Source organism: Choloepus didactylus, chromosome 4 (assembly GCF_015220235.1).
Source record: "Choloepus didactylus isolate mChoDid1 chromosome 4, mChoDid1.pri, whole genome shotgun sequence".
In the NCBI taxonomy this organism is placed as follows: domain Eukaryota; kingdom Metazoa; phylum Chordata; class Mammalia; order Pilosa; family Megalonychidae; genus Choloepus; species Choloepus didactylus.
In genome coordinates, this window is record NC_051310.1 from 166051980 (window position 1) to 166079413 (window position 27434).

Sequence of the window (27434 nt, forward strand, 5' to 3'; positions counted from 1 at the left end):
CTGTCTGGGCAGGAATAGTTGTTCAATAGCTACAATGCTGAAAGTGAGTATATGGATAACTGAAGATACATTTTAGGCCCCTAGAGATGTCACAATAATTGATTGGAGTTGTTTTAAGTTGTTCAATTTATCCAAATTCGATGCTCAAAATTCTAATATTTGAAAGAATTTCACAAACATGAAAAGTTTGAGAACCATTTCTAAAGGATCCTTTACATTTGACACGAAGCTTCCTGACTGCAAAGAGAAATGGGAAGAGAAGGAAGATGCAAACCATTTTCAGAGTTCTTGGGTTAGCAGACTTTTTCCTCAAAATTTAGCTCTAAAATGAGTCTCTTTACCTGAGACTTTTCATAGGGAATGTTAATCAGTAGAAGTGAAACTGGAAGAGGTAAGCGTTTCATTTTAGGGAAGGTGAAATAACTCCATATTTCAAAGTTCAGAGATTTTTTTTTTTTTTTATTGCTTAGGAAGGTGATCAGATTCTGAGAAGCTGGTTCACGCTAACTAAAATGCTGTCAAGATTGGATACAGCCAGAATAGTAATTTATTCATTTATCATAAGGACTTTTTCTGTGGCACAGAGTGGAACATAGAATTCTAGATCTTACTCATAAGTCTCTTTATTAAATTATTATGAGAAACATTCAGTTCGTATGACCAGCGTATTCTTTTTATGTAGGCAGAGCAACATGGAAATCAGGACATTTCTTTGTGAGTGAAGAATCAGAACAAATGGGGTGATAACTGAATTTCTGTGGGGGTCACTTAAATATGACCCCAAATACTAACCACAGGAGACAGTGAAAAAAATATGTTATACTATGTCCCTATAGTAAATGAAGTAGCAGTAGTAACTGTCACTATAGCAACATCCTAACACAAATGTATTATTAGATTTTCTAGGTCAATTTCTTGAATTGTCCCTGGTGAACTCAGAATCCCTTTGCAGAATTTCTGTGCAACCCAGAAATGAAAACAATTCTTTGGAAGCAACATAGTCTAAATATGCTGATCTGACAGTCCTGCTCTACTGAATATAAATGCATGAACTTTGTATGTTTCACCCAATTCTGATCAATTTTCTCACCTGGGCTTTTGAAAAGTGTTGAACAATGGAATAGTTCAAAGTTTAGTCCTTGTCAAGGGATATTCTATGTTATTTACTTATGACACTATAATTTAGAGATCAGAGGAGCAAATGATGAGGTTCCATTTTTTCTTGAAAAGTGAAAGGCTAACTAGGACTCTCATCAGATGAATGACTATACCAGTTCCACATGAAAGTGCATCCAGGAGTTTGAAGAAACAGTTCTATGTCCACTATAATGTGAATAACAGCTAGGTTCCCAGAGTTCTCTACAGTGGCAGATACAATTTTGTCTTGGAAAAGTGTCGGAGCAGCTGTATTGGTCAAGGTCCTGACAGGAAATAGATGGTATACTTTAAAAGAGTGACTGAAGAGAATTAAATCAAGGGGCTATTAACTAGGTATGGGCAAGGTTCGAGTAAACCAACAGGGGATAGTGAAAGATCGAGGGCTTCAACAGCGGGAAGCAGGTAGCACTCTGAAGGGGAAAAGGGTAGCAATGGTGTCCAGAGCCAGCAAGAGCTATAGCTGTAGGAAAGACCACTTGACAGGACATGTGGCCTTCATAAGGAAGTACAGCCCCTGCCAAACCACAGCCTGTTTTCCTTCTCCTCCCACCTTTTGATTTCCTGCCATTGCTCCCATTGGCAGAAACCAGCTGGAAGTAAGAGAGCAAGGGTTGATGCAGTATAGAAAGAACAGCCACCATAGGCACAAAGTACAATGTGGAAAGGTGAAGAGTGGATCTGGAAGGACTTATGACGAATATACAACACAAGCAGCTGCTTCCAGCATCCTTCCATGGTCAGAGAAACATATCAGTGTTTATCTTATCTCCTACAGGACTATTTAGTTGCAAAACATACCCTTCAGATTATTGTATAGCAATTTAGCTTACAAGGGGTGACAGTGTGATTGTGAAAGCCTTATGGATCACACTCCAGTGTATGGATGGATGAGTAGAAAAATGAGGACAAAAAACTAAATGAAAAATAGGGTGGGGGGGATGATTTGGGTGTTCTTTTTTACTTTTTTTTAATTCTTATTTTTACTTTTTCTGGTACAAGGAAAATGTTCAAAAAATAGATTGGGGTGATGAATGCACAACTGTATGATGGTACTGTGAACAATTGATTGGGTGATTGTATGGTATGTGAATATATCTCAGTAACATTGAATTAAAAAAAAAATACCCTTCAGGTCTATTTACCCATTTCTCTAATTGCCAGGAGTTATTTTATTAAACAATTAAATTTTAGATGACGTCTGTCAAAATTAATTATTTTAGTTTTAGAATACTTGTAAAATAACAGGAAAATTATCTTTTGAGGCCAACCAGATTATTCCAACAAAATTATAAAAATAAAATTAAGTCTCTGTCTATAATGGCATCATACTAAAATCTTACGGTAGTTTGGGATCCTCTGCCTTGGCCTGTGCAAATTTCACTTGGTGTGTTCTAGTTTGCTAATGCTGCCAGAATGCAAAACACCAGAGGTGGATTGGCTTTTATAAAAGGGGTTTATTTGGTTACACAGTTACAGTCTTAAGGCCATAAAGTGTCCAAGGTAACACATCAGCAATCGGGTACCTTCACTGGAGGATGGCCAATGGTGTCTGGAAAACCTCTGTTAGCTGGGAAGGCATGTGGCCAGTGTCTGCTCCAAAGTTCTGGTTTCAAAATGGCTTTCTCCCAGGATGTTCCTCTCTAGGCTGCAGTTCCTCAAAAATGTCACTCTTAGTTGCACTTGGGGTATTTGTCCTCTCTTAGCTTCTCCAGAGCAAGAGTCTGCTTCCAATGGCCGTCTTCAAAATGTCTCTCATCTGCAGCTCCTGTGCTTTCTTCAAAGTGTCCCTCTTGGCTATAGCTCCTCTTCAAAATGTCACTCACAGCTGCACTGAGTTCCCCCTGTCCATCAGCTCATTTATATGGCTCCAGTGACTCAACTTAGACCCCCCCTGAATGGGTGGAGCACCACCTCCTTGGAAACTATCTAATCAGAGTCATCACCTACAGTTGGGTGGGGCGCATTTCCATGCAAACAACCTAATCCAAAGGTTCCAACTTAATCCCCACTAATATGGCTGCCCCACAAGATTGCATCAAAGAATATGGCTTTTTCTGGGGGACATAATACATTCAAACCAGCACAGGGTGGTAGGTTGGTAGAGGTACCAAAAGGTAGTTGGTCTTCCTCAAGGGCATCTGAAACTGAGATGTGAAAGGCCTATGTGAATTCTGACTTCAAGTCACCAGTCGCAAGCATTAAGACTCTGAGGAAAGACCAAACAAATTTCAATAACAGCTTGAAATCAAATTTCCAAGGGCAAATTCTCTAAACTGCAATCACACATTTTGTCACGGAACTGCTGCTTACAGAGGCAGAGAATGAGGCCAGGAGTTTTACTCCAGTTGAAGCCCCTCCATGTTAGAAATATGAGGCCCAGGAAAATGATAAAGTTCTCACCTAACAGCTAAGTCTATCTTTAACATGAATAATTTGTACATACAGGTAGGAGATTAAGTTTAGTTTGGAATTAGATATTGATTGTTCTTTTGTTCAGTTTCATTTTCTAATTCCTATTTTATTACTGTACCATTTGCTGATATGTTGCCTAGGTAACATAAGGTGACAAGTGCTTTTAACTCTAAGGCAGTGATGTATATTTGAAGCAGTCTGTAGAGTTTCCCCAGGGTAAGCTGATAAATGATCTGGATATTTATTTGTTTTTTTTTTTTTTCCAGTTCATAGGGTTGTGATAACTGAACAAAGCATTCTAACAAAGCATTTGAATATCTGTATACTTCTATCAGCCCTTTTGCCAAGTCAGCCCAGCATGTCTTAGGACTTTTTACATTTTTGGCACCTATATCCATTATAGAGAACAACTGGAAGATTTTGAAGTGGGCAAAAAAGATTTCTGGCAAAAAAGATCCTTTCAGTGTAGTGCTGGAGCCTCTGGGGATTATCTGGTCCTATAGGGTTATGTAGGATTTCTTTGTCTTTTGCTAGGCTAGCTTACAATTCTATAGAAATAGAAGTTAACTTTTAGTAAACTGGTAAGAATCATTCCTGTCTGTAAAAATGCAAAATTGTGTCCAGTGGAACCCAGTTAGTTATTATTCTCTGCTCATTGACATTTTTGTCAGTTTTGCATCCATTTGTACATTCATTTCAGCATTCCTTACCTGACCATAAATACGTGGCATCTTGAGTACTGTCTTTTTTTTTTTTTAAATAAGCACTTTATTTTAGAACAATTTTGGTTTACACAAAATTTCCAAAGATAGTACAGAGAGTTCTCATTCACCTCACCCAGTTTCCTTTATTGTTAACATCTTTCTTACTAGGGTATGTTGTCACAACTAAGGAACCAGCACTGGTACATTGATTAAACTCCATACTTTATTCAGATTTCATTAGGTTTTTCTTTAATATCCTTGTTATGGGTTGAAGTGCGTACCCCAAAAAGACGTATTGGAATCCTAACTTCCAATACCTGAAAATTTGACTTGATTTGGAAATAATGTTGTTGCAGATGTAATTGGTTAAGCGAAGTAAAGCTAAGATCAAAACACAAAATCAGTGGTGTTTCTATACACCAACAATGAGCAATCCAAAAAAGAAATCAAGAAAATGATTCCATTTACAATAGCAACTAAGAATAGAAGAATAAAATATCTAGGAATAAATTTAAATAAGGATGTAAAGCACTTGTAGTTGGGAAACTGCAAAACATTGCTGAGAGAAATTAAAGAAGACCTAAATAAATGTAGAGACATTCCATGTTCATGGATTGGAAAACTTAATATTCTTTAGATGTCAATACTACCCAAAGTGATTTACAGTTTCAACACAATATAGAAGCAACACAATCCCAATCAAAATTCTAATAGCCTTCTTCACAGATATCGAAAAGCTGATCATCAAATTCACATGGATGATCAAGGGAACCTGAAGCCAAAAACATTTTGAAAAAGAAAAAGTTGGAGGACTTACACATCCCAATTTTAAAGCTACAGTAATCAAAATAGTGTGCTATCGGCACAAAGACAGACATCTATACCAACGGAATAGAATAAGAGTTCAGAAATAAACCCTCACATCATCTATGGACAATTGGTTTTTTAAAAATTATTTTAATTACAGAAGCTATAGGTTTATAGAAAGATCATGTAAAAAATATAGCATTCCCATATATCCCACCCCCAATTATTAACTCCTTGTATTAGTGTGGTACCTTTGTTACAATTAATAAAGATTATTAAAATTATGCTATTAACTATAGTTTGTAGTTTACATTAAGGTGTATTTTTTTCCCCAATATACCACCCCATTATTAACATCTTGCATTAGTGTGGTACATTTATTATAATTCATGAAAGAAAATTTTTGTAATTGCGCTATTAATTATAGTCCATTGTTTAAAACAGGGTCCACTCTATTGTACAGTCCTCTGTTTTATCTTTTAATTTTTATTCTAGTAACATAAATATGACCTAAAATTTCCCCCCTTTTATCCACATAATTCAGTGCTGTTTAATTATACTCACAATGTTGTGCTATTATCACTACCTTCCATTATCAAAACTTTATGATCAACCCGAAGAGAAATTCTGCACAATTTAAGCATTAACTCCCCATTCCCTAACCCAAACCAGTCCCTGGTAACCTATATTCTAGACAATAACTCCGAGTTTCCTTGTCTTAATTATTTCACATCAGTGAATATTTTGTGTCCAGCTTATTTCACTCTACATGATGACTTCAAGGTTCATGCATGTTGTTGCCTGAACCAGAACTTCATTCCTTTTTAAAGCTGAGTAATAGTCCATTGTATGTATATACTACATTTTGTTGATCCATTCATCGGTTGATGGACACTTCAGTTGCTAGCCTCTTTTGGCAATTTTGAATAATGCCACTATGAGCATCAGTGTGCAAACATATGTTCGGGTCCCTGCTTCCAATTCTTTTGGGTATATACCTTGTAGAGGGATTGCCAGGTCATATGGTAATTTGATACTTAGCTTTCTGAGGAACTGCCAAACTGTCCTCCACAGCAGCTGCACCATTTTATATTGCCACCAGCAATGAATGTGTTCCTATTTCTCCACATCCTCTCCAACACTTGAAATTTTACATTTTAAAAATCGTAGTCATTCAAGTGTGTATGAAGTGATGCACTTGATTTGGACTTCCCCAGTAGTTAGTGATGTTGAACATCTTTATGTGTGCTTTTTAGCCATTTGTGTGTCCTCTTTGGAGAGACGTCTATTCAAGTCTTTTGCCTTTATTTAAATTGGGTTGTTTGTCTTTTAGTTGTTGTTATGTTGTAGGATTTATATATATATATATTTATATATTATATATATATAAATATACTGGATATTAAACCCTTATTTGATGTCTGGTTTCTAAATATTTCCTCCCACTGAGTGGGCTGCCTTTTCACTTTCCTGATGAAGTCCTTCAAAGCACAAAATTTCTAATTTTGAAGAGGTACCATTTATCTATTTTTTTCTTTTATTGCTTGTGTTTTTGGGTATCTAAGTCTAAGAAACCATTGCCTGCCACAAAATCCTGAAGGTGCGTCCCTATATTTTCTTCTAGAAGTTTTACAGTCCTGCTTCTTATATTTAGGTCTTTGATCCATTTTGAGTTAATTTTTGTATGTGGTGTGAAATAGGGGTCTTCCTTCATTTGTTTGCATATCCAGTTCTTCCCATTATTTAATGAAGAGACATTTATTTCCCAATAGACTGGACTTGGCAGCCTTGTCAAAAATCAATTGGCCATAGATATGAGGGTCTATTTCTGGACTCTCAATTCAATTCCATTGGTCTATATATCTATCCTTGTGCCAGGACCATGCTGTTTTGACCACTGTAGCTTTGTAATAAGCTTAAAATCAGAAAGTGTGAGTCCTACAACTTTGTTCTTTTTCATGATGGTTTTGCTCTTCAGGACCCCTTACCTTCCAAGTAGATTTGAATTTTTTTCCATTTATGCAAAGAAGACTGTTGGAATTTTGATTGGGATTACATTGAATCTGTAAACAATTTTGCGTAGAATTGGCATCTTAACAATATTTAGTCTTCCAATGTAAGCATGAAATGTCTTTCCATCTATTTAGATCTTCTTTGATTTCTTTAGCAAAGTGTTCCAGTTCTGAGTATATAATCCCTTTACATCCTCAGTTAAATTTATTCCTAGATATTTGTTTCTTTTAGTTGCTGTTGTAAATGAAAATTTTTCTTGATATCTTCCTCAGATTGTTTATTACTAGGGTATAGAAACACTTACTGATTTTTACATGTTGATCTTGTATCCTGGCACTTTGCTGAACTTGTTTGGCTTTAGTAGCTTTGTTGTAGATCTCTGGGACTTTCTATATATAGGATCATGTCATCTGCAAACAGTGAAAGTTTTACTTCTTCCTTTCCAGTTTGGATGCTTTTAATTTCTTTTTCTTGTCCAGCTGCTCTAGTTAGAACTTCAAGCACAATGTTGAAAAGCAGTGGTGACAGTGGGCATCCTTGTCTTGTTCCAGATCTTATTGGGAAAGCTTTCAGTCTTTCACCTTTGGGTTTTTCTTATTTGTCCTTTATTATGTTGAGGAAGTTTCCTTCTATTCCTAGTTTTCTAAGTGTGTTTTTTTTTTTTTTTTTTTCCAAGAAAGGATGCTGTATTTCATCAAATATCTTTTCTTCATCAATTGAGATAATCGTGTGTTTTCCCCCTTCGTTGTGTTTATGTTGTGTATTACATTAATTGATTTTCCTATGTTGAGCCACCCTTGCATACATGGGATGAAGCCCATTGGTCGTGGTTTATAATTCTTTTAATGTGCTGTTGGATTCAGTTTGCAAATATTTTGTTGAAGATTTTTGCATCTAATTCATGAGAAAAATTAGTCTATAATTTTATTTTCTTGTAGTATCTTTGTCTGGCTTCAGTGTTAGGGTGCTGTTGGTCCTGTAGAATGAGTGAAGTGGTGTTCCCTCCTGTTAATTTTTTTGGAAGATTTTAAGCAGGATTGGTATTAATTCTTCTTGAAATGATTGGTAGAATTCACCTGTGAAGCCATCTGGTCCTGGGATTTTCTTTGTTGGAAGGTTTTTGGTGACTGATTCAATCTCTTTACTTGCAATTGGTTTTTTGAGGTCTTCTATTTCTTCTAGAGTCTGTGTACGTTGTTTATGTTTTTCTAGGAATTTGTTCATTTCATCTAGGTTGTCTGATATGTTGGCATACAGTTGTTCATAGTATCCTTTTATGATCCTTTTTATTTCGGTGGAGTTAATGGTAATACCACCCCCTCTCATTTTAAATTTTATTTATTTTCATCTTCTCTCTTTTTTTCTTTGTCAGTCTGGCTAAGGGTTTGTCAATTTTCTTGATCTTTCCAAAGAGTAAAGTTTTGGTTTTATGCTCTCTCTCTCTTTTTAATTCTCTATTTCATTCATTTCTGATTTAATCTTTGTTATGTCTTTCCTTCCATTTGCTTTGGGTTTAGTTTACTGTTCTTTTCCTAGTTCCTCAAGATGTGCAGTTAGGTCTCTGATTTGAGCTCTTTCTTCTTTTTTTAATGTTAGCATTTAGGGCTATAAATTCCCCTCTCAGCACTGCCTTCCTTGCTTCCCATAAGTTTCGATAAGTTGTGTCCTTGTTTTCATTAATCTGAAAATATTTACTGATTCTCCTTGCAATTTCTCCTTGACCAACTGATTGTTTAAGAGTGTGGTATTTAACGTCCATATATTTTGGAAATTTCCAGTTCTCTGCCTGTTGTTTATTTCCAGCTTCATTCCATTATGGTCAGAGAAGATGCTTTGTTTAATTTCAGTCTTTTTAAATTTACTATTTTGTGACCTAACTTGGTCTATCCTAGAGAACAATCCATGTGCACTTGAGAAGAATGTATATCCTGCTGTTTGGGGTACAAAGTTCTGTATATGTCTATTAAGTCTGGTTCTTTTATCATATTATTCAAGTTCTCTGTCTCCTTGTTGATCTTCTGTCTTCTATCTGTTGATGAGAGTGGTGAACTGAAATCTTCAACTATTGAAGAAGTGTCTCTTTCTGCCTTCATTTTTTGCCAGTGTTTGCCTCATATTGGGGCACTGTGGTTAGGTGCATAAATATTTATGACGGTTATTTCTTCTTGTTGGATTGACCCTTTTATTAGTTTATGGTGTCCTTCTTTGTGTCTTGTGACAGCTTATGACTTAAAGTCTCTTTTGTCTGATATGAGTAAAGCTACACAGCTCTTTTTGGTTACTATTTGCCTGGAAAAATCTTTTTCCTTCTCTTTCACTTTCAGTCTATTTATGTCTTCAGGTCCAAGGTGAGTCTCTTGTAAACAACTTATAGTTGGATCATGCTTTTTTATCCATTCTGCCAATTTGTGTCTTTTGATTGGGGAGTTTAATCCATTAACATTCAGTGTTATTACTGTAAAGGCAGTACTTCAGCCATTTTTTTCCTTTGGTTTTTATACATCATATCTTTTTTTGTCTCTCTTTTCCTTTATTGAAACTTCCTTTTCTGTATAGTTAATCTGTTGTAATGTATCTGATGGATCCCTTTCTCATTTTTGTTTCTGTATTTTTTTAATATACTGTCTGTATGGTTACATTGGGGTTTATATTACAAATCCTGCATCTATAAGTTACTAATTTGAAAAGATACCAACTTAGATTCAATAGCATACATGTTCTCTGTTCCCATATCCCTGTTTCCCCTCTTTATTTTGTTTTTGTCCCATACTACATCTTTATACTTTGCATGTACATTATCAGGATATATTCCTTTTTCTTGTTCAGTTGTATTATGATTCTTAGAGGAATTAAAGAGTAGAGTTGGATATTGAGAATACAGTAATATTCAGTTTTACATTTACCCTTTTAGTTACTGATACTGAAATCTTCATTTTTTTCCCACACTACTCCATGTCACTCTCCCCTATCTTTTCCTTTTATAAGAGTTCTCTTTAGTAATTCTTGTAGGGCAAGTATTTTGTTGACATACTTTCTCAGTTTCTCTTTATCTGTGAATATTTTAAACTCTCCCTCACTTTGGATGGACAGTTTTTGCTAGATACAGAATTTGAGGCTGGTAGTTTTTTCTTTCACTACTTTAAATATATCATACCACTGCCTTCTCACATTCATGGTTTCTGATGAGAAATCAGCACCTAGTCTTATTATGGATCCCTTGTATGTGACAGATCACTTTTTTCTTGCTGCTTTCAGGATTCTATCTTTGGCATATGACATTCTGATTAGTATGTGTCTTGGAGAAAGTCTATTAGGTTTTATTCTCTTTGGAGTACTTTGTATATTTATGTCTTTCATAAGAGTTGGGAAATTTTGGCCATTATTTCCTCAAATATTCTTTCTGTCCCTTTTCCCTTCTCTTCTTCTGGAACACCTGTGACACATGTTTGGCTGCTTTGTGCTGTCACTCAGGTCCCTGAGACATTGTTCAATTTTTTCTATTCTTTTCTCTATTTATTCTTCTGACTGTATGATTTCAGTTGTCCTGTCTTCTAGTTCACAGATTCTTTTATCTGCCTGTTCAGATATGCTGTTGATTGCCTCTAGTGTATTTTTTTTATTAATAATAAATTTTATTTTGAAACAAATTTAGTCGTACAGGAACAGTTGTAAAAACAGTACAAACCCCCTACATAGAATTCCATCATACCCCGACCCCCCTCCCCCGATACCCTGATCCATCACCTTTAAGATCGTGTCACACCACCGTCTCTCTTTCCCTCCCTCTCTCCCTCCCTCCCTCCCTAACACCCATCATCTATTGCTCTGTCTTCTGAACATATGAGAGCAAGCTGCACATATCTTTGAACAAACAATATAATTCACATATACCTTTCCCATGAACAAGAACAGTATTTTATGCAATCTCATTAAACGCGGCTAAGAAGTACAAGAGATTCAACATTGATACAAAGCCTACATTCTATATTTCTTTTTTTTTTTTTCTTTTCTTGTGTCCCATCTGTGTCCCTTTGAGCCTCCTCTCTTCCGACCTCACATCCCTTCCAGGATCATCCTTGGCATTTAATTTTCATCTATTTAGACTGTCTTATTTTTTTTTTTTCAATTGTGGAAAGATAAATAAAGCCTAAATCTTCCTATTCCACCCCTCCCTAGCATTCCCTTAGTGGGATTAATCACATTTAGAATGTTGCAATGCTATCACCTTCCAACCATCCATTTCTAGAAGTTTCCCTTCACCCCAAACCAAAACCCCTACTTAACTCCCCATTGCACCTTCCCCCACTTCTTGGAACCCCTACACAACTTTTCATCTCTTTGGTCATATTCTTTGATACTTTCTTTGTGTTTACCTTGGGGCTTAAAATTAACCTCTTAAATCTATAACAATCTTGTTTTTCTTTGAAACCAACTTAATTTCAATAGGACACTGTACTCTTCCATTCCCCCACCTTTATGTAGTTCTTGTCAAGAATTACATATTTTACATTGAGTCCAAAACCACCGATTTATCATTACAGTTTATGTATTTTAGATCCTGTAGGAAGTAAATAGTGGAGTTATAAATCAACAATACAGTAGTAATGGTCTTTATATTTACCATGTGATCTTTACTGGAAATCTTTATTTCTTCATGTGGTTTCAGTCAATTGTTGAGTGTCCCTTCCTTTCAGCCTACTTAGGACTGATCTACTGGTGATGAAGTTCCTCTGTTTTTGATTGTCTGGGAATGTTTTCATCTCCCCCTCATTTTTATCTTTCAGGAGTTTGTGAATTCTCCAAGTCTCTGATGGTTATTGACTTCTATTTGTATTCCATTGTGGTCGGAGAATGTGCTTTGAACAAAATTCATTTTTTTATTTTTTATTTTATTGAGGCTAGTTTTATGTCCCTGCATACAGTCCATTTTGGAGAAAGATCCGTGATCACTAGTGAAGAACGTGTGTCCCAGTGACCTGGGATGTAATATTCTATATATGTCTGTTAAAAGTCTCTATATCTCTCTTTCATTTCTTTGTTTCTCTGTTGGTAGGGCTCGCTTTAGTATCTGAAGTAGTGCAGGTCTTTTATGAGCAAACTCTCTCAGCATTTGTTTGTCTGTGAAAAATTTAAGCTCTCCCTCAAATTTGAAGGAGAGTTTTGCTGGATAAAGTATTCTTGGTTGGAAATTTTCCTCTCTCAGAATTTTAAATATGTCATGCCACTGCCTTCTCGCCTCCATGGTGGCTGCTGAGTAGTCATTACTTAGTCTTGTGTTGTTTCCTTTGTATGTGGTGAATTGCTTTTCTCTTGCTGCTTTCAGAACTTGCTTCTTCTCTTCAGTATTTGAGAGTCTGATCAGAGTATGTCTTGGAGTGGGTTTATTTGGATTTATTCTATTTGGAGTTTGCTGGGCATTTATGCTTTGTGTATTTATATTGTGTAGAAGGTTTGGGAAGTTTTCCCCAACAATTTCTTTGAATACTCTTTCTAGACCTTTACCCTTCTCTTCCCCTTCTGGGACACCAATGAGTCTTAAATTTGGACGTTTTATTTTATCTGTCATATCCCTGAGATCCATTTCGATTTTTTCAATTTTTTTTCCCCATTCTTTCTTTTGTTCTTTCATTTTCTGTTCTGTGGCCCTCGAGGAGGCTGAGTTGTTGTTCAACTTCCTCTAATCTTGTATTATGAGTATCCAGAGTCTTTTTAATTTGGCCTACAGTTTCTTTAATTTCCATAAGATCTTCTATTTTTTTATTTACTCTTGCAATATCTTCTTTATGCTCTTCTAGGGTCTTTTTTATGTCTTTTATATTCTGTGCCATGCTCTTCTTCAAGTGTTTTATATCCTGTGCCATGCTCTCATTGCCTGTCTGTAGTTCTTTGATTAATTCTGCCAGGAACTGTGTGTCTTCGGATCTTTTGATTTGAGTGTTTGGGTTCGGGTTCTCCATGTTGTCTGGTTTTATCATATGCTTTAAGATTTTCTGTGGTTTTTGGCCTCTTGGCATTTGCTTTACTTGATCTTTAATTTGTTAGAATTGCAGTTTGGTGACATACACTTTCTCTAGCTAACCAGCAGATGGCGTCCATGAGTCACTTATTCCCATCAAGTCAGTTCTCCCCAACTTTGTGGTATGTGGGGATCTGATTCTTTTGGGGTCCAATTGGTGCACTTAATTTGGGTGCGTTGTCGGTGCTGTCTGCCCTCAATGAGGGGCGTGTGCCTGAGTGGTTAGGGAGGAAGGGCAGGTTTAACAATCAAACCTCCCAGGTGTTCCCGGAGATTTAAGGCTGTTCTCTGCCGCTGACACAAAAGTCCTTGGTATTGGTGCAGGTTCCCTGGGATTTCCGAGCAGTTCCCCCCTCCCTGCTGTGCTTTTCCAGGACCTCTGTTGAGGAGGGGAGGGCCGTGCCATGTCACAAGTGAGCGCTGGCCTCCAGGGAAGCCCTGGGCCGCCGGGCTGTGTAGGGGCATTCCCAGCCCTCTTCAAAGATGGTTGAATGGGACGCGTTAACTTCCCCCTTTCCGCACAGCTCCGCTCTTCCAGCTCCGGGACAGTCAGCTATGGGTGTATTCAAGGCCACTGTCCACAGCTGACATTGTGTCGTGTGAGCAGTGCTGTGGGAAAGACTCCCTGTCAGGTTGGGTTTCTCGGCTCAGCTCTGTGCTGTGTGTTCGGCCCCGGGCAGGAGCAGCCCCGCCCGCTGGGGAGATGGCTGGGAGGCTGGGTTTCTTAGCTGGGCTCTGTGCTGCGTGTTCGGCCCCGGGCAGGACCAGCCCTGCCCACTGGGGTGATGGCTGCGAGGCTGGGTTTCTTGGCTGGGCTCTGTGCTGTGTGTTCGGCCCCAGGCAGGAATAGCCTCGCCCGCTGGGGAGACGGCTGGGAGGCTGGGTTTCTCGGCTGGGCTCTGTGCTGTGTGTTCAGCCCCGGGCAGGAGTAGCCCCGCCCGCTGGGGAGACTGCTGCAAGTTGTGCGTCTCCCCTTTGTTTCCCTGGACCCGAGACAATCAGCAGTGGGTGTGGGAAGGGGTATCCTCCACCCCAGACACCAAGGCGTTAGTCCAGACCGCTCCTGTCTTATCTGCAGCTGTTCCCGGGCTTCTTTTATTTTTTTAAAAACTCCAACCCACTGTTTCCCCCCAACGCAGCGTGGCTGAGGGATTCAGCCTACTCACTCACTCATTTCAGAATGCAGACTCCTGGTTTCACCAAACGCACGTTCTCTGTGGCTTTAGCAGAATTTGTCCAGCTGGTGCTACTTTGGAAGTGGTGTTCTGGGTCCTTTCTGGTTTTTTATCTAGTGCTTTCCACGGAGGTGTTTTTTTCTCTGTCTCACCTAGTTGCCATCTTAGGTTCCTCTCTAGTGTATTTTTAATCTCCATTATTTTCCTTTTCATTCTCATAATTTCTGTTGTTTCTTTTTAAACTTTCAAATTCTTCTTTATGCTCACGTATTTTCTTTTTAATATCCTTAGCTCTATATTCACATTTTCCTTCATTTCCTTGAATTGATTTAGGAGACTTGCTTTTTTTAATCATAGTGTTTTATTGTAGAATATTATATATATACATAAAAGGGATAACTTTCCAAGGGCAATTTAACACATAATTAGAGAGCAAATTTCAAAGAATATTACAGGTTATAATTTCACAGTTTCAGTTATTTTCTTATGAAATACAACACATACAAAAAGGTAATATCTTTTCAGAGTATGATTTAACAAGTAGATATATAGGAAATTTCCGAAGTTATTATGAGTTATAGTACCATTATTTCGGCTATTTCCTTATTGTGAAATCTAACGTATGTACAAAAAGATATAGCTTTCAAATTACAATTTAACAAGTAGCTATACAACAAATTTTAAAGGATGCTATCGGTTACAGTGCCACCATTTCAATTCTTTCCTTCTAACTATTCTAATACTCTAGCAACTAAGAAAAAGAAAATTATATAAAGATTCAGTTCAATAATCCTTTGTTAAATTCCATCTTGTCTGTTGCTACCCCTTCCCCTAGTTTAATCACTTTCCCAATCTTCAGGGATGTGTAGGCAGTGACCACCCTCACCTGTTCATGTTGAAAAGGGGTATCAACTTTATGAGCAAAGGAGACACATCTAGTTGATGTTCTTGAAGAAACTTTTGCCTCTGGGTTTCAGGACTTAGCTGGCATAGGAGCATGCTGAAGGATTTAAGTTTCTGATGAATGAACTTAGTGAGTGAAACTTTTATAGAGTCTCAGATAGGGATCCAGGTATACTTTAAGGTTTTGGGGACTACTGTTGACTTGGACCTATCATATTTTGGTCATTTGGCATATCTAGGTGAAGCTTGCCTAGTAGTAACCTCCAGTACAACCTGTTGACTCTACTTGAATTCTCTTAGCCACTAAAACCTTTTTATGTTTCCTTTCTTTTCCCCCTTCTGGTCAAAAAGGCATTCTCAATCCCTCAATGCCAGGGTTATGCTCTTAGGAGACTTGTTTTAACTTCTTTGATTAGTTGTTCCAAATTCTGTGTTTCTGCTGAAATTTTGTTTCTTCTCATGACTGAACCATATGTTCCTGTTTCTTTGGTTTGTAATTTTTTGCTGATGTCTGGGCATCTGATTATTTTAATTTGTTAACTTTGGATGCCAGTTTCTCCTTTTTTTCTAGGGTTTTATCATTAATTGGTTTTGTGTTAAGGCTCTGCTTTGACACTTATCTCAACTTATTCTGGAACTTTAGAGTAGCCCATGTTTAACTGTTCAGATTTTCTCAGTTCTTCTTCATCTGTTTCTTGCTCTGGATATGCAGTACAAGTTTTAAGATTGTGCTTTTTCTGCAATTGTTTCACCTCCAGGAGAAAGTTTCCTTTCCTCTGTTCTTTCTCTGGAAATCTTTTTTTTTTTTAAGGTATCACAATGATCATTTTATTAGATGCTCACTTTAATTAGAAACAGAGTCAAAATGATTATCCAGCACTTTGATTTGCATTTAGAAATCCAAGTTCTTTCTAATACTTGTCCAATTGAATATTTTTTTTCACAGTTCCACAACTTCAACCATTTCCATTTCTGTAAAATATAGCATAAATACAGAAAGTTGTCATCTATGGATGTACAGCTCAACAAGCAGTCATATAGGTAATTTCAAAAATTGTTATTTCAGTTCTTTCCACAATTTCAGTTCTTTCCTTATTGTGCAATACAAAGTATATATAGAAAGATGAAGACCTTCAAGGCACAATTCAACAAGCAGCTACAGAGCAAATCCTATGGGATGCTATAGGCTACAGCTTCACCATGTCATTTACCTCCTTCCAGCCATTCCAACACTCCAGCATCTAAAAATATGTGTATAATTATATAGGAAGTTTCAGTATTCATAGACCTTTGTTCATTCTTATCTTGTTTGTTGCTACTCCTTTTCAAACTCTTTCTCCATCTTCAGGGATGTGTAAGCAGTGAGCACCCCTTTTAATAAAGGGGGTGTTGACAGTATGGGGAAGGAGGCTGCATATGATAAAGTTGATCTTAAAGAGGCTGTTGCCTCTGGATTTTAGGACTTGTCTGGTATAGGAACACTCTAGTGGATTTAAGTTTTGGAAAGATAAAACCTAGTGAGTGTATCTTTTATAGAATATCAGGTAGGGACCTAGGTATTTGGGGACTCCTTTTGGTAAGAGCATGGCATGCTGTGGCCAATTAGGATGTCTAGCTGGAGCTTGCATAAGAGAAACCTCCAGGATAGCCACTCGACTCTATTTTGGATCTCTCATCCTCTGTGACCTCAGCTTTTTACCTTTCTTTTTCTTCCCCCTTTTAGTCAAGTAGGCATTTTCAATTCCTCACCGCCAGGGCTAGCCTCATTCCTGGGAATCATGTCCCACATCGCCAGGGAGACTCATTTCCCTGGGAGTCATGTCCCTCATGGTGGGGAGGCTAATATATTTATTTGCCAAGTTGGGCTTAGAGAGAAAAAGGCCACATCTGAGTAACAAAGAGGTTGCCTGGAGGTACCTCTTAAGCATAATTATAGGAGGATTCAGCCTTCTGTTTACAACCCTAAATTTCACAAGAGCAAGTCTCAAGCCAAGGGCTTGATTTATTAAGTAGTGGGTTCATAACTTGACTTAATATATATTTTATCCAAAGATAAACAGTTTCTTACATTATCTTCACTTAGTTGTGCAATCATCATCACTTTCAACTTTAAACAATTATCATAACATAATGTATCCCAGAGCTCTTATCAGCTGCTAATTACTCATGCCTAGTATTAGTGTAGAGTTGGTAAGATATTTCTATTAAATATAGTTATTAATATGTAATGGGTAGTTTTTCCATACCACTCTGTTGTTAACCCTCTGCAGCAGTGTCATACCTTATAAGTGCTAATATTTATTTAGGTTTGTGGTGCTGCTCTGTGGGTTACTTGCCTTTAAACAACCATTTGCAAACATGTTCACCTCCAATGCATTACTGATACTTATAATCCTGTTAATGAACCACAGTCACTCCTGACCATTCCCATACCATTAAGATCACCCTCATTATCACCTCTGTACATATTAGATTATTGTTCCCCCTCACTAGGGTCTGACTATCTCTAGGTCCCCTATATTCTACATTTTAAAACACTTATTTTATATTTTTCAGAGTTCACATTAGTGGTAACATACAATATCTCTCCTTCTGTGTCTGGCTTATTTCACTCAGCATTAGGTCTTCAAGGTTCAGCCATGTTGTCATATATTTCACAACCTCATTCTTTTTTACTGCCATGTAGTATTCCATTGTGTGTATATACCACATTTTGTTTATCCATTCATCTGTTGAAGGACATTTGGATTGTTTCCATCTCTTGGCAATTGTGAACAATGCCACCATGAACATTGCTGTGCAAATATCTGCTCCTGTCACTGCTTTCAGATTTTTTGGGTACATACCAAGAAGTGAAATTGCTGGATCATAGGGTAACTTGATATCTAGTTTTCTGAGGAACCACCAAACTATCCTCCATAGTATCTGTACCATTATAAAGTCCCACCAGCAATGAATAAGAGTTACAATTTCTCCACATCCTCTCCAGCATTTGTAGTCTCTGGGAATCTTGATCTTTTCTGTTGGTTTATGTGCAAAATTTTCCCCCAGCTCCTATGAGTTGTTTTAATTCTCTCCCTCACTTAGCACCCCCTTTTCCTTATACTTTTCATTTCTAGGACCCATCCTGTGTTTTAGCAGGTCAGTCTCCCCTTTTCTTTTTCCCTCTGTGGGGGCTTTTCTGCCTCCTGTTTCTTCCCCATTAGAGTATCCTGCCTTGGGTACCCAGATGGGGTCAATCCAGAAAGGTCCATTTTGCATTTAGGTGGTTCAGTGAACAGAGACTGGATTGAGTGTGTGCACCTCTTGCCAAATGTTCTGCTGTGGTCTCTCTCTTTTGTATTTTCCTCTGAGAGCCCTTTGTATGTGGCACTCCTTTGCAGCTTGTTTTCCTCCGTGGGCCTCTGTGTACTTGGTTCCCTGTGCTCAGATATGTGTGGACTCACTGCTGTGAGTGGCTCTGTAGTCTGCATCCAGCCGTGCCCACTCTGCAACTCCCAAACTGCATGTGGACCAGATGAAGGGGAGGGGTCTTGACTGTTGAGTCTGAGAGGGGAATCTACCTGATCTTGGAGATTGTTTTTCTTTTCCTTCAATTCAGCATTTGTAGAGTCCTTCTCCAGTCTGTATCATCCTCCAGAGTTCTAATCAAGTGGGATTGGTCCTTTTATCTATTGATTCCGAGAGGAGACTTTTCCAGGGGATGTCATGTCCCCATGTTGACGATGTCTCTCTGGCCAATTGATTTTTAACAAATCAAGGGTACTACATCCAGTTAATGGGGAAAGAGTAGTCTAGCAAATGATGCTGGGAAAAGTGGACATCCACATGCTAAAGAATGAAAGTGGACCCCTATCCTATGCCATATACAAAAATTAACTCTAAATGGATCAACAACCTAAAAATAAGTACTAAAAGTATAAAACTCTTGGAAGAAAACATAGGGGAATATCTTCAGGATCTTATATTAGGTAACAGATTCTTAGACTTTACACCAAAAGCACAAGCAACAAAAGAAACAAATAGATAAATTGGGCATCATCAAAATTAAAAACTTTTGTGCATTGAAGGACATTATCAAGAAAGTGAAAAAAACTACCAAATGTAAGAAAAATTTGGAATCCATATATCTGATAAGGATTTAATAACCAGTGTATATAAGGAACTCTTGTAACTCAACAATAAAAAGACCAACAACCCAATTTAAAAATAGGCAAAAGACTTGAATTTTGGTGTCTCCAAAGAGGATATACAAATGGGTATTGTTTAAAAACACATAAAATAAGTATTTCTGAGGATGTGAGAAATTGGAATGCTTGTACATTGTTGGTGGGAATGTGAAATGGTGCAGCTGCTGTGGAAAGCAGTTTCACATTCCTCAGAAAGTTAAGTTTAGAATTATCATATGAATAGGAAATCCCACTTTTAAGTATATACCCAAAAAATTGAAAGAAGGGACTAAAACAGATATTTGTACAGCAGTGTTCATAGCAATATTATTCACAATAGTCAAAATGTGGAAGCAACCCAAGTATCCATGAACTGTTGAATGGATAAAAAATGTATATGCGTACAACAGAATATTATTCAGCTGTAAAAAGGAATGAGATTCTGATAACATGCAGCAACATAGATGAACCTTGAAGACATTGTGTTGAGTGAAATAAGCCAGATACAAGAGGACAAATATTGTTTCACTTATATGACATAACTAGAATATGCAAATTCATAGAGAGAAATTAGATTGGTTTTTGTTAGATTGGGGGAGGGCTTGGGAGTGAAGAATTAATGCTTAATGGATATAGAGTTTCTGTTTGGAATAATGGAAAAGGTTTGGTAATGGATGGTGGTGATGTTAGCACAACATTGAGAATAGAATTAATATCACTGAATTGTACACTTGATGAAAGTGTTTAAAATGAGAAATTTTATGTTATATATCTGTTTCTACAACACAAATTAAAAAAGAAAAATGATGAGGTCATAGTGGAGTAGGGTGGGCCCTTGATCCAATATGAGTGGTATCCTTATAAGAAGAGGAGAAGAACCACAGAGACAGAAACAAGCAGGGGAGAAGGCCACATGAAGATAAAGGCAGTCACTGGAGTTATGCAGCTTAAAATTCATGGATTGCCAGTGATTACTGGACACTGTCAGAAGCTAGGAAGAGGTAAAGAAGTGTTCTTCCCCAGAGACAGCATGGCCCTTGATGGCATCTTATTTTGCATGTCTAGCCTCCAGAACTGTGAGAGAATAAATTTTTGTTGTTTTAAGCCACCAGATTTGTAGTGATTTACAGCCTTAGAAAACTAATACAGTCCTTTTCTGTTCCAGGATTCCATCCAGGATACCATATGTAAATTAAATATAAATTTAGTGGTCCTGTCTCCTTAGGCTCCTTTTGGCTGTGATAGTTTCTAAGACATTCCTTGTTCCTGATGACTCACAGTTTTGTGGAGTATTGGTCAGGTGTATGGCAGGATGCCCCTCTATTGGAATTTTCTCCTCATTAGACTGGCTTAATGAGTTTGGGGAGGAAGATGACAGAGATAAAGTGCTATTCTTATCACATCATGTCAAGAGCATATGCTATCAATGTAATTTATTGCTGATGATGTTGATCTTGACCACCTGGCCAAGGTGGCATTTTCCAGGTTTCTCCACTGTAAGTTACTCCTTTTTCCCTCACCTTTCCAAACTTTACTCTTTGGAAACAATTTAGTAAGTACAGCCCACACTCAAGGGTTGGAGAGTTCAGTTCTACCTCTTTGAGGGGGAGAATCTGCTTAAATTATTTGGAATTAATTCTTCAGTCCTAGAGATTTGAGCTCTCTTTTGAACTGCTTGTAACGTATTACTGGTTTCCTCCTTCTTGAGTTGAATATGAGTGAGATAAAAACTCTTGACACATGTTGATTTTATGTTTGTAATAGAGTTGTGATTTCATTCTTTTTTTATTAGGTAAGTTTTATGTTTACATAAAAATCGTGCATAAAATATAGAGTTCACATATTACCATCTTCTTAATACCTTGCCTTAGTTGCAATAGTGTGGTATGTTTGTCACAATTCATGAAAGCACATTTTTTTAAACTTTTTAATTCAGTTTTATTGTGATATATTCACATACCATACAGTCATCCACAGTGTACAATCAACTTTTTTGCATTCATCAGTACCATTATATAGTTGTGCATTCTTCACCCCAATCAGTTGTTGAACATTTTCCTTACTCCAAAAAGAATAAAAATAAGAATAAAAATAAAAGTAAAAAGAACACCCAAAGCATTCCACCCCCCCATCCCACCTTATTTTTCATTTAGGTTTTGTCCCCATTTTTCTGCTCATCTGTCCATACACTAGATAAAGGGAGTGTAAGCCACAAGGTTTTCACATTCACACAGTCACACCATGTAAGCTACATAGTTATGCAATTGTCTTCAAGAATCAAGGCTACTGGGTTGCATTTCCACAGTTTCAGGTGTTTCCTTCTAGCTATTCCAGTACGCTAAAAACTAAAAAGGGATATCTGTACAGCACATAAGAATGCCCTCCAGAGTGTCCTCTCAACTCCATTTGAAATCTCTCAGCCACTGAAACTTTATTTTGTTTCATTTTGCTTTCCTCCTTTCGGTCAGGAAGTCTTTCTCAATCCCACAATGTCAGGTCCAGGCTCATCCCTTAGAGTCATGTCCCATGTTGCAGGCAGATTTATACCCCTGGGAGTCGTGTCCCACATAGTGGGGAGGGCATTGAGTTCACCTGCCGAGTGGGCTTAGAGAGACAGGCCACATCTGAGCAAAAAAAGAGGAGACTCTTAGGCACAATTATAAGTAGGCTTAGCCTCTCCTTGAAAGACATTTGTAATGCAGTTTTATTGAGATATATTCACACACCATATAAACCATCTGAAGTATACAATCACTGGCTCACTGTATCATCACTTAGTTGTGCATACATCCCTATGATCAATTTTAGAACATTTTCATTACTTCAGAAAACAAACAAGAGAATCCAAATCTTCCCATATCCTTTATTGTCCCCATTATGATTCTTTTTAGCAAAGGATTTTATTTGCTAGTCCCAAAAGAGCAAAATTCAGGAAGTAGCCACCTATTGCAAGAACAGTTCTATAATAAAACATTTAAAATCATCCTTTCCTTTCTTCCCAAGGTGTGCTCTTTTATGTATATCATTTTAGTGCAGACTGATGCACAAAAAATACTGTGTGAAGAACACATGGCAGTTGTAGGAGCTCCCACTTTCTGGTACACCTTTTTTCCTGTAGCTCCCGCTTTTGATAGAAATTTATTGCAAAATTTTCTTTTCTTTATAGCAAAATATTTAAAAAAATCTCTGCCCCCACTCTTCCCACTTGGGTTGGAAAAGTACAGAATTGAAAAGCTCCCGCCCCCCCCAGCTGCGGTTAAAACACTTAATGTTGAAGAATATCTGTGTTACTCTACATTCTTGGGTTATATACTGAGGCATTTACAGAGAAAGTTGAATCTCAAGTTCTGTCACTCCCCAAAATGGCTAACAGAAGAGATTTGATTAGGACAGCTGAAAAACTGAGCCATTCTATGATGGAATAAAAAAGGCCTTTTAAACCATCAATGATACTTACACTTGTTGATCACAAACCCTGAAATGAGATTCCAGCCCCAAATAGAGAATATATTGGAGAAAGCCATCAGAGTGCTGAGATACAGAAACAGAACAGAGAGCTGTTGAAGTCACAGAGTAAAGAATCCCCCCCAAATTTTAGTGCCATTTTCACTTAATAAGCCAGTTGTATAGCAACCTAAAGATCTTGGTTGTGATCACACTTGCATGTTTTTATTGGATTGCTGCAGGAAAACATGATTGGCAGGTGGCAAACGCTGGTTCACTGTGCTCAATGAGCAACTCCACCACCAACTTCCCAGAGAGACTTAAGGCTGGGGAGTGTAGCGGAGGTATTTCTTGCCAGATGGGAACTCTTTGGTGAAGACTCCTTTAGGGAAAATTCTTCTGGCTTCTTCTTCAGGGATGGTTGTAAGGACCATCACATTGCCTCCATCCTTCCAATCAATTGGGGTAGCAACCCTCTTTTTCTGCCAATCACTGGAGTAACTACTCTGAGAATCTCACCTAAGTTCCTTCCAGTGGCAACTGGATAGAGGATAGACAGCTTCAGTTTCATATCAGGACCGAAAATAAACACCCCACAAGCTGTCACAGGCATGCCCTCTTCCTCCTTCTCTGCTGGGCCCAGGATTCCCAACAGAATGGCAAGGTCCTGATTCCTATCATCGATGATGGGAAAAGGTAACATTTCTCTGGGCACATCACCATTGTAGGCATTGATGTCCTTACTTCAGGAAGGATGGTCCTCAGCCCTATCTTTCAAAAGGGTAATCATTTTAACATTCCTCTTGGCAAATTCTGTTGCCAGTTTTGCAGCTCTGCTAAGCTCCGTGGTGCATGATGGGGTAAAGTCCCGAGGGTGGAAGAAGAGAATGCCCTGTGAGTCTTCCAGATAATTGTGGAAACTGAGGTGACTGACAGTGGTATTGGCCTTGAAATTGGTTGCCTCATCCCAGAGAAGCAGACCTCCAGGCATGGCAGCAGTGGTGATGTGGGAAGGTAAGGGAACATGACTGTCATGGCCACCAGCCAGCTAGCTCTGGCAGAGAACTTGCCCGCATTATTGACCCATAGTATTGGTGTGGTACATTTCTTACTATTGATGAAAGAGTATTAAACTATTACTGTTAATTATAGTCCATAGTTTGCAATAGGTACATTTTCCCCATATACTCCTCTATTATTAACTCCTTATAATAGTGTCATTTATTTGTTCTAATTCATGAAAGAACTTTTTAATATTTGTACCGTTAATCACAGACATTGTCCACCACAAAATTCACTGTGTTATAGAGTCCCATGTTTTAACCTCCAACTTTCCTTCTGGTGACATACATGACTCCAAACTTCCCCTTTCCACCACTTTCACACACCATTCAGCACTACTAATTATTTTCACAGTAATGTGCTATCATCACTTCTGTCCATTTCCAAATGTTTAACTTCAACCTAGTTAAACATTCTGCACGTATGCAATTGCTCCCTATTCTTTAGCCTCATTCTATATCCTAGTAACTGTATTCTATATTTTCTGTCTATGAGTTTACATAGTATAAGTTCATATCAGTGAGATCATACAGTAATTATCTTTTTTGTATCTGACATATTTTACTTAACATTATGTCTTCATCCATGTTGTTGTATGCTTTAGGACTTCATTCCTTCTTACTGCTGAATAACATTCCATTATATGCATATATCACATTTTGTTTACCCATTAATCTGTTGATGGACATTTGGGTTATTTCCATCTTTTGGCAATTGTGAATAATTGCTGCTGTGTGTGCAAGTGTCTGTTTGTGTCCCTGGAAAGCACATTTTAATAATTGTACTATTAACTACAGTCCATCATTTACAATAGGGTTCACTATTTGTGTTGTACAGTCCTATTAAAAAAAAATCATTCTAGTAACATATATACAACCTAAATTTTCTCCTTTTAACCACATTCAAATGTATAATTCAGTGTTGTTAATTACACTCACAGTGTTGTGCTATCATCACCCATCATCCATTACCAAAATTTTATTATCAACCCAAAGAGAAATTCTATACAATTTAAGTATTAACTCCTTAATTCATACCCCCACCCCTTCCCCTGAAAACTTATATTCTAGATTCTGATTCTATGAGTTTGCTCATTCTAATTATTTCATATAAGTGAGATCATACAATATTTGTCCTTTTGTATCTTGACTTATTTCATTCAACATGTCTTCAAGGTTCAACCCTCTTGTTGCATGTATGAGAACATCATTCCTTTTTATAGCTGAATAATATTCCATTGTATGTATATATCACATTTTGTTTAGCCATTCCTCTGTTGATGGGCAGTTGGGTTGCTTCCATCTTTTGGCAATTGTGAATAATGCTGCTATGAACATTGATGTACAAATATCTGTTCTAGTCCCTACTTTCAATTCTTTTGGTTATATCTAGAAGTGGGATTGCCAGATCACATGGTAATTCTATACTTAACTTTCTGAGGAACTGTCAAACTGTCCTCCACAGTGGCTGTACTATTTTACATTGCCACCAACAATGAATGAGTGTTCCTATTTCTCAATATCCTCTCCAACACTTGTAATTTTCCATTTTTTAAATGGTAGCCATTGACATCTCATTGTGGTTTTTTTTTGCATTTCTCTAATAGCTAGTGATGTTGAGCGTCTTTTCATGTGCTTTTTGGCCATTTGTATATCTTCTTTGAATAGATGTCTATTCACTCAAGTCTTTTGGTCATTTTGTCTTTTTGTTGTTACATTGAAGGATTTCTTTTTATATTCTGGATATTAAACCCTTATCAAATATGTGGTTTCCAAATATTTTTCCCACTGAGTAGGCTGTCCTTTTACTTTCATGATACGGTCCTTTGATGCACAATAGTTTTTAATTTTGATGAGGGTCCCATTTATCTACTTTTTCTTTTGTTGCCTTTGCTTTGGGTATAAAGTCTAAGAAATCATTGCCTAACACAAGGTCCTAAAGATGCTTCCCTACATTTTCTTTAGGCATTTTATAGTTCTGGTTCTTCTATTTAGGTTCATGATCCATTTTGAGTTGATTTTTATATATGGTGTGAGGTAGGGATTCATTCTCTTTTAAAATTTATTGTTTCATTGGAAGGAAATGTTACAGGAATTATTTTTTATATAATTCTTTGAAATACATGGGTAAAAATGTCATAAACAAACATTCTTTTGACAAGAAAATATTGAATATTATTTTTAGTTGAAGAGAAAATGTATTTTATCACACTATGTTAGATCAGGGGCCCATCAGGAACAAATGGTACACATTAACTAGGATAATTTGAGAAAGGTTTATTTACAAAGGAACTATTTACAAAGGTGTGGGTGAAGAGGACCCATCAGGGATAGTGGGGTACCTTGGGGCAGAATAGCAGCTAAGATGTTATGACTCCCTAGGTCTGAAGGGAGAGGGGGAGGCAGTCTGCAATCCAGAGGTAGAAACTTGCATACAGTCTTGTACAAAGATTTGTATAGAGCCTTAAGAAGAGTAGCTGACTTTCTGCCAAGGAGTACAGACATCTCCAGATGATGCTTCAGGGAGAGACCTCGGGAATAAATACCAGACTTCACTCTTCATCTTCCTTCCATTTCCTGCCAAAGCTCTCATTGGCAAAACCCACCCAGAAATCAGAAGGTATGGGGACCCCTTGGTAAGGTCCATAAAGTTCAGCTTCCCAGGGAAGAAAGCTACCTGGAGAGTGCTTGAGCATGGATCTGGAGGGCAAGCAAAAGATATCTGGCACACTGATTTAAAAGGCCTTTTAAGGCTACAGTGGGTACTCTTTTATATCATTTTGTTGGAAGATGACAGCTAGAAAGACAAAGTGATAAATTCTCTTAACTTCTCTTAATTTCCCTGAGAGTTTAGAGAGCTGGTGTTTAATTCATTGAGCTATCAGTGTAAGATAATTCAAGGTCATTGACCCATTGATTTTTTCATCCCTTGGGGATATAGCAAGATATTAGAAGAGAATGGCTGCTGGGGGTCCTAGCCTTGGTGAAACTGCCCCCTGGATGGCCAAATTTGGCATGGTAGGAAGGAATGGAGCTACTGCCTTCAAGTGATCATGCAGATTTGGGTAAGAGGCATGTTAATGGTGGACATTGGGTGCCTAAATCTTTAGGGCTCTCCTGGAATTCTCTGGACTGTGGGGAAGAGACTTGGAATCATATTTGCTTTAAATCAGAAAAAAAAAAACAAAACTATTTTTTTGCATGTGTCTGACTCCAGAAGGAAATAAATGAAAAATAGAGATTTCAGTAATGAATTGTTCATATACACCTAAAGCTTCAACTGAGTTTGCTTGAGATGGAGAAGGAAGAACAGTATTATCAGAGGACAGCCCTTGGCTGCTCCCTTTGGCAAGTGAAGCAAAGGAAATGAAGATCTTCAACATGCTTGTCTAAGGACATTCTAAAGATCTCACAAACACAGAAAATTCCAACACCGAAACTAATAACTGCATTCATATATCCATCCAGTTGTTTAGAAAGATTTATGCATCATGCCAGGCACTGAGCTAGGTGTTGGATATATACAGAGGAAAAAGACTCTAGTCTTACTCTCAGGGAGCCCAGAATTTAGT

At 37.6% G+C, this 27434-nt stretch overlaps 1 protein-coding gene and 1 pseudogene across 2 annotated transcripts in view; one reads left to right on the top strand and one right to left on the bottom strand.

Annotated features, from left to right (window-relative positions):
* Window positions 1-27434, top strand: part of NUBPL (nucleotide binding protein like) — a 626527-nt gene that overhangs the window by 1955 nt on the left and 597138 nt on the right. The window lies entirely within an intron of this gene.
* On the bottom strand, window positions 23122-23792 carry LOC119532384 (annotated as a pseudogene).